We start from the raw sequence: 8,125 nt of genomic DNA on the forward strand, positions 1-8,125 counted from the left end.
TGCTTCTGCCTGTACTTGTCAAGGACAAGACATTTTGTAGGTGGTATGACATGGGAGGAAGTGTCTCTGCCCAGGCCTGGGATGACGGGTGTAACTGATTGTGGGACCACCTTTTCTGGACCACAACCCTCCTTAAAGCAGGGATATCCAAAAGATTTAGGATGTATGTTTCCAGTTTGGTGCCCCTCTAAATCCCCCTCTGAGATCTGAAAGTGATAATGAGTATATGGAAAGGGAACCTAGCTTTGTCTATAAATACATCCCATAAACTATCAGAAATGATAATTTCCAGTATTAGACTACCTTAGACAGGGGAAACACCAACACAGAGCTGCCCTGAGTCCATATTTTCAGGTTTCTTGCCTTTGATGAATACCAAAGGGCAATATTATTTTCTTGGAATGGAAGAATCTTTTAGAATATGAAAAAACAAGAAAGGAAAAGACAAGAAAGAGATTCTTAGGAGTCAAAGTTTGGGGTCAGATGATAAAGAGGGGGTAATGAAGGGAGGGTTGTGAGCTAGTGAAAGATATGGAACATAGAGAGAGGTTGAGTGCTTAGGTGGTATGAGCACGGAAGCAAAAAGACAAGGGTAAAGATAGTACCTATGACCAGGGTGCTGGTCATAAGTTTGGCTGTCCCCAGGGCTCCCTGCATTTTAACCACTTGACTTTTCTCTTCCAGAGAACCCTTTAAAAGCATGCTAAACCCCTAGGTTCTAGCAGGCCCACCACGAGTGTGGACTAGAGGATGACAGTTTAACCTAAGAAGAGTGCTACCTGGCTCCCTACTGGGTTATTCACTTGCCCTGGCTGAGGATCCTTCCATTCTCCCCTTGATCTCTCTGTCCTGAGAAGGTCCAAGTGTCTGCCAAATAAACTGATAACCAGCCTGAGGGCCCTGCTTTGTCTTATGCTGCATTCCTGTGGTTACCTTCTGTTTTATGATGACCAACTGTTGTTCCCATCTGATCACCATGGATATAGGCACCCAACTCTGCCTTCCCAGTTAGACCTATATATTAATCAATAACCTCAGCTGTAACAAAAATGCAGAGACTTATAAATATCTCAGTAAAAACAGTAAAAGTTTATTCTCTTTCACAATACATTTACTGAGCATGTTCGGTGAATGACCTCCATTCCATGCATGATTCAGGGACCCTGCATCCTTCTCCCTATAACTCCATCATTTTCCAGGGGTCCTCTGCAATCAGACAGTAGATTGGAGAAAATGGCAGCATTGAGGCTCCTACGGAAGTTTTTTGAGGGCCAGGTCCATAAGTGCAGCTCTGTTTCTATCCACATTCTATTTGTATAGTGCAGTCACATGGTCCTTTTATTTGCAATGGAGATGGGCAAATATAGAGTAGGTGTAAGCCCAAGGACCACAGAAAGCTGGATTTGGTGAACTCATGGCAGTCTCTGATCTGTCTAATAATGGAGAGCCAAACTCCTCAGGAAGGCCCAAGACTCTGCCCTCCACGTCACTGTTCAATGGAACAAATACCCCTCTAGTGAGAAGTTGGCATTCTCTATCATAGAGAAAGGGTTCCTGCCCTTAGAGTGGACATGAGCTTCCAGAATGATTCTTCTTTTGTCATCCCTGTATCTTATTACTCCTGCCTGTTTGTCTACCTGGCAGTTCTTTTTATTTTTTTTTTAAAGATTTTATTTATTAATTCATGAGAGTCACACAGAGAGAGTCAGAGATACTGGCAGAGGGAGAAGCAGCCTCCTAGAACTCTGGGATCATGCCCTGAACTGAAGGCAGATGCTCAACCATTGAGCCACCCAGGTGTCCCTGTATGCCTGGCAGTTTTATCTGGTAATAGTACTCATCTCCTGAGATTTCTAGTAATGTAAGGCAGGCTTTCCAGTCCATACTGTTCCCCTAGTATATATTTAAACATCTACCATTAGTATCTTGAAGGTCATTTTAATGATATAACTTCCCTTGGATGAGGGGATATAAAGTCCCTACAGTGTGTTCATATCTGTGCCTCTGCGTGGTCTAGAGAGTGAGATATTCTCATTTAGATGGGATGAGTCAGCACCTCACACTTATAAACTACAGAGCCCATGGAGAGGTTCCATAATGGGATATAGGATAGACTGAGGCCAAGCAAGGGACTAAGGCCTGCCAGAACACTGGTTAGTGCCTTAGAGCTCAGAGTAAGAAAAAGGCACAAGGACTCAGGGGCTCTGGGAACCATCCTTCAGGAGTGGGGCTTTGTCTTGATCTTCAGGGGTAAGGAGCACTTGGAGTTCTATTGAGTGAAGTGGTTATTCCTTCCCAACAAAAGTAGTAGTGAAGAATAAAAGGTTAGAGACCCTCTAAAGGAAGGACAGGGAAGGAAAGGGTTGTCCCCTTGGGAATCCAGGATATTATGAGGAAGGGAAAGCAGTTTCCCCCTCTCCTTCTGGATTCCTAGCTGAGACCCCTGCAATAAAAGATAGATTAGGAGGAGTTAAAGAAATAGAAGTTAACTAATATGTCTCTACGGTAATATGAGACAGACAAAGAAAACTGAGTAACTCCCCGAAATGGCACTAGGCATCTCTTTAAATATTGTCCTTAGCTAAAGACAAAAGATGTGGAAAGGAAGGGGCAGGCCAGTTATGGGAGGTCACGAGGAAAGGCAGAGTTATTGTTGCCTCATGTCAACCTCATTCATAAGATTCTACTATTATAGAAAATATTTCAGTTAGTAATCTGGGGAAGAAACTGATAATGCACAATATGTGTAAATGATGTGAGCATGAAATGAGCTTAAGTTTGATGCAGTGACTATATATCATTTTCCCTGAGTGCATAGATAAACATTTTTGCATTCATAGTCCTTTAGAAAATATTTTTTAAAAGTCTGGGTAGGTGTGAAGTGGGTGGAGTCAAACTGTTATATTTAACCTCTCCATTGCATCCACACTTGGATTTTATTTTTCTCCATCAGTGTGGTGGAACTCTGTTACAAGCCTGGACAGCCACAAAGCTCTGTCACCTGTGGGTTATTATCTAAATGTGTGTTCTCCAGTGGCTCCTAGTCTGTGGTGGAGGGGAGATAGAGCCAGTTCTCAGGCCACTTCAGGGTCCTGTGCCAAGCCTGAGATCTCCATGCCTATGACCCAATCCATAGCTGAGACTCCTCCTTGGTCCCTTGGCATATGGTGCTGGATTCACAGCTTCCACAAAGGTACCTTTGTCTGTGAGTAGATTCCAAATGTTGCATGTGTGTGTGTGGGCTCAAGCACAGGAGTCTTATTCAGTCATCTTGCTGATGTTATCCCAAAAATACCTTAATGAAATTGAATGAAATAGAATTAGTGTATCTATAAAAACTAAATTCAGTATTCTTTCAAAATGTAATGTGCTGGTATCATTTAAGAGCTAATTCTTAAAAAAAAAAAAAAGAGCTAATTCTTGTGGAACCCAGAAAATGTTGGGGAAATGCAGGCACAGAAAAAGTTGTCCACTTCAAATTTTATAATCAATTTTTAAAAGTCTCTGATGATTTTTAAATTTTAGTTAACTTATATTTATTGACATTCTTTTTAGAAAAAGCCTATATTTATTTGAGAAAGAGAAAGCCTGAGAAGGGGGCGGGGAGCAGAGAGAGAGGGAGAGGCAGACTCATTGCTGAGCAGAGAGCCCAACAAATGGATCCATAACAGGACTCTGATATCAGGACCTTAGATAAGATCCTGAGCCAAAGGCAGATGCTTAACCAACTGAGCCACTCAGGTACCCCCATTTACTGATATTCTTTTTTTTAAAATAAATCTATTTTTTATTGGTGTTCAATTTGTCAACATATAGAATAACACCCAGTGCTCATCCCGTCAAGTGCCCACCTCAGTGCCCATCACCCAGTCACCTCCACCCCCCCCGCCCACCTCCCCTTCCACCTCCCCTAGTTCGTTTCCCAGAGTTAGGAGTCTTTCATGTTCTGTCTCCCTTTCTGATATTTCCCACTTATTTTTTCTCATTTCCCCTTTATTCCCTTTCACTATTTTTTATATTCCCCAAATGAATGGGACCATATAATCTTTGTCCTTCTCCGATTGACTCATTTCACTTTGCAGAATACCTTCCAGTTCCATCCAAGGAAACTGATTCTTAACTACAGAGAACAAACAGATGGTTATTAAAGGGGAGGTGGATGAGGGAGATGAGTGAAATAGGTGATAGGATTAAAAAGTACAATTATCATAATCATGGAATAACGTGTAGAAGTGTTGAAATACTAAAATGTACACCAGAAGCTAATATAATACCATATGTTAACTATACTGGAATTAAAATAAAAAATTTAAGAATATAAAAAATGATATTCTTAAATGGCTTTCCAAATATACCAAAACACTTCTATAATAAATATGTATGATTTGGGGGTTCAACTCTAAAGCTATCCTTCATGAAAGACAAATGACATCATTATGTATCTAGGTAGTGGATAACTGATTATATCTGATTAGTTTTCTTTGTGCTTTTCTGTGTTTTTCAAATCTCTAAATTAAATAATGATAAAATTATGAAGAATTCATTTCTGTAATGAGAGGAGTAGAAAGCATAAGACAAGAAAAGTACCTTAGGAGATGGCAGTGCCCAGCCAAGGAATGGTGCCTGGAGGAGATGAAGCAAAACCAGGTGGGGCAGTGAGAGACCAGTCACATGTTCTTCAAACTCCACACCCCAAAGCCTTTCGCTAACCCCTGCAAGACCTGGTAAAATACTGGGTCTGCTGCCAGGCTCACACTCAGACATCCAGAGTTAACATCATGAAGTGGTTGTTTCTCCAGGTGGTGACACTCTACTGCCTGGTCATCATGCCAGTGACAGGAAAAATGAAAGAAAGAGTTGAGATTGTAACTTCATCTCTAATTTACAGTAGGTATTTTGGTGGTGCTTCAATCTGAAGAGGGGCTAGAAAACAAGGAGCCAGGCACTGGCATAATGAAAATGTTGGTTCCATTTTTAAGCCAGGATACCTGAGGAAAGCTGAATGTGCAGTTCTCAAGTTTGAGGGACTCCTGATGTGACAAGTAATGATGTTTTTCTGTATGTTGTGGGGACTGTGGTGCCTACATGGTGTTTCTGTTGAAGAGGACTTGTAGCCGTGGAAAGCTGCACAGGATTCAAAGCCTGCAGAGAGGGTGCCTAGCTTGAACCATCAGGAGTTCGCGTCCTCCACTTGGGATTTCCAAGGATGAGCACCAAATTGGGCAAGGGGGAGTAATTATTTCTTGAAATATGTCCTTTGTTTACCAAATTGAGTATTTTAGAACATTGGGTGTGGGGAAGAGAACTAAAATGGGTGATTGACCAAGAGAAGTTTGGAATGCCTGTGGTAAAACAATTGAAATCAACAGATTTGAGAGGAGAGTAGTAGGTCCTACTGTCTGGCAAAGGTTTCTGAGGAACAGCTAGGTTTGGAGGGTTGTCTCAGCCAGACAGGGAAAAGAATGAGACAGTTCTTCCTTTCCTTTGGGACTCTGTTTCTCTCCCTTGGTAAAATGAGAGCAGGAGACCAGAGAATCTCTTGGTCCTCTTTGTTCTGTAAACTGGGTTTCAGGACTCTGGTCATATGATATTGAATTTCATAGAGGTGGCCTCATGGTTGCTGGTTTGTTGGGAGGTAGAAGCTGGATTTTGACTCTGGGAATGGACAAGCCACCAAGACCCCAGGCAGGGAGAAGAAGAGAAAGCAATGGGTGCTGGGGCCTCAGAGGGGCTGATAATAGTGAGAAAAAACTCTTATTGGAGTCACTGCTCATGTGTTTCTTCTCAGTTATACGTACACCACAACTATTACATTGCCCGAATATGCCTAACTACTATGATTGCAAGAAACAGTGCAACTTTTATTCAGATTGTGGTATTGGCAGTGAATGCTGCTTGTCTGTCTGTGGAAAAATCTGCATGAAAATGCCAGAACCTGGTAAGATCTAAGAATCACCCCTCTCTTGCAATTTGATTCTGAAAGACCATGGAACCCCTAAATGTGAGGGAACAGTCAGAAGGATACTATGCCTCCCTAGTCTCAGTACCCATTCCAGCATGGGGATCCCCACCCCTTCTTCCCAGTCCAAGCCCCCATTTTTATTGTTCATTTTCAAGCCTGCTGATTTATATGAAACTCAGGAGTCAGATATTTATGTCTCTTTGATCACTGGATTTAATACATATAGTCTGAGGGAAGCCTTGTGTGGCATCTCCTAAACCACAGAAAATATCCCTGCTCCTGGGGTTTGGGAGGATCTGTTTCTCTCAAAGAAATGTGTTTCAGCTTACTTTGTGGTCACTGAATACCTACCCCTTCTCTCTTTCAGAGACCCTCAGTGATAGCAACCACCCCACCACCACCACGGTGGTGTCTACTGTTGTTCCCTTGAATTTCACTGAGATGTTCCAGAAGCATCATCATCATCATCATCATAACACTACCTGATAATCAGTGGGACCATTGTCTTGTCTCGGCGGGTTGGGGGAAGGAGGAGGACATGTCTCCCCTACTTGTCAACCCTCTTCTCTGAACAATTATATTGTCAGCTTCAGTTCATTGACAAATAAACAGTGGCAGTAACCCAGAACATCTGTCTCTTCTTCTATAGTCCTACTACCATTAGCTCCCTCCACCTTTTACTTAAGCCCCCAACTCCTGCCTCCCAGTGGATTTCTCTGCCTTTTCACCATTCAGAAGATTGAACTCCTTAGCCAAGACTCCTGGACTCTATTGTTCATTGACTATCATCTCTGAGGCAAACTGCTATGTGTGGGATGTTCTTTTGGCTATAGGAAACACCATCCCTCTGGTTCCCCAGTATTTCTTGGTGCAGCCTTTCTTTCCTTTTCAGGACTGTGATTCTAGTAGGTTCCCACAAGTGGCCACCTTTTAATCCAGGGAAGTACAATTTTTCTTACAGGTGACAGTGCCCATGGTCTAGAATTGAAAGGAAATGCCATTGGCCTCTCCAAGCCCTCCTCTCAGACAAGTCACTTTTTTTTGTTTTGTTTTTGATATTTGTTTTTTTCAAGAAAGAAGTTTTTTATTACCATAACTTCTAATGAGGTCTTGAAAAGGTCTTTCTTTTCTCTTTTTCTTTTCTTTTCTTTTCTTTTCATCTTCCTCTTTCTTTCCTTTAAAATCAATTAATTGATATACAGTGCATTATTAGTTTCAGAGGTACAGTTTTATGATACATCAATTGCATATAACACCCAGTGCTCAATGCCTTTATGTCAGCATTATTTACTCAAACACTTGAAATCTATAGAAATATCTTCAAGTGTAAATACTTCTAGAAAGAAGAGGCAAACTTTAGAAGGTTATAGAGAACCTACATTGTTCTCAGGCTCGTGGCAAGGGCCGCTTCCCATGCATGGAGGTGTGACTAACTCTCTGTTGGCATATAGGCCAAGTCTTGTGACCCAAACAAGCAGAAACCAGGATGGGTCTTGGCAAAAAGGGATAAATGGGATATATAGTTAGTGCCTTAAGATATAAGTACAGAGAGATCATTATGTGTGTCGTGGTATCAGATTTACTGGATGAAGAGATGTTTGGTCATACCTTGAGAGGTAGGGAGGAATTGGGGTAACTGAAATGGAAGTTTTCCTCCATGATAGGATTAAATATAGGCTGGGGGGAGAAGAAAGGGAACTTGAAGGATATAACAGGTTGATATCAAACCTTTCTCCTGTCCCTGACACCACAGATGAAGTTGTGGGCAATAGTGGACTATGGGCTCTATCACCCTACCCTAGTAACTTGCCAAGTCTCATTTTTGATCTCTGTTGTTATACCCATGAATACTGCAGCACACACTTGCTAAAAGTAACAAAGGAAAACCAATAGGCACAGACAGGTGACTGAACCTACTCAAGTCCACTCAGCAGATTGATGACAAATACATATGTAGACCTCATTGTCTACATGTTCCTATACTTGAGTTTCCTGAAATGCATGTATGTCAGGGGCAAGAGATGTGCTTAAAATAGGGGATCTGGTGGCAAATAAGGTTGGGGATGGGCACTGTGAGGGAAGAGTGATAGCTGAGATGGGCGAAGGAGGACAGGTCCATAGTGTTCTCCTGAACTAGCAGGGGGTGATTGCCTTAGGACAAAA

The sequence above is a fragment of the Vulpes vulpes genome, chromosome 14 (genome assembly GCF_048418805.1).
Source record: "Vulpes vulpes isolate BD-2025 chromosome 14, VulVul3, whole genome shotgun sequence".
Lineage (NCBI taxonomy): Eukaryota > Metazoa > Chordata > Mammalia > Carnivora > Canidae > Vulpes > Vulpes vulpes.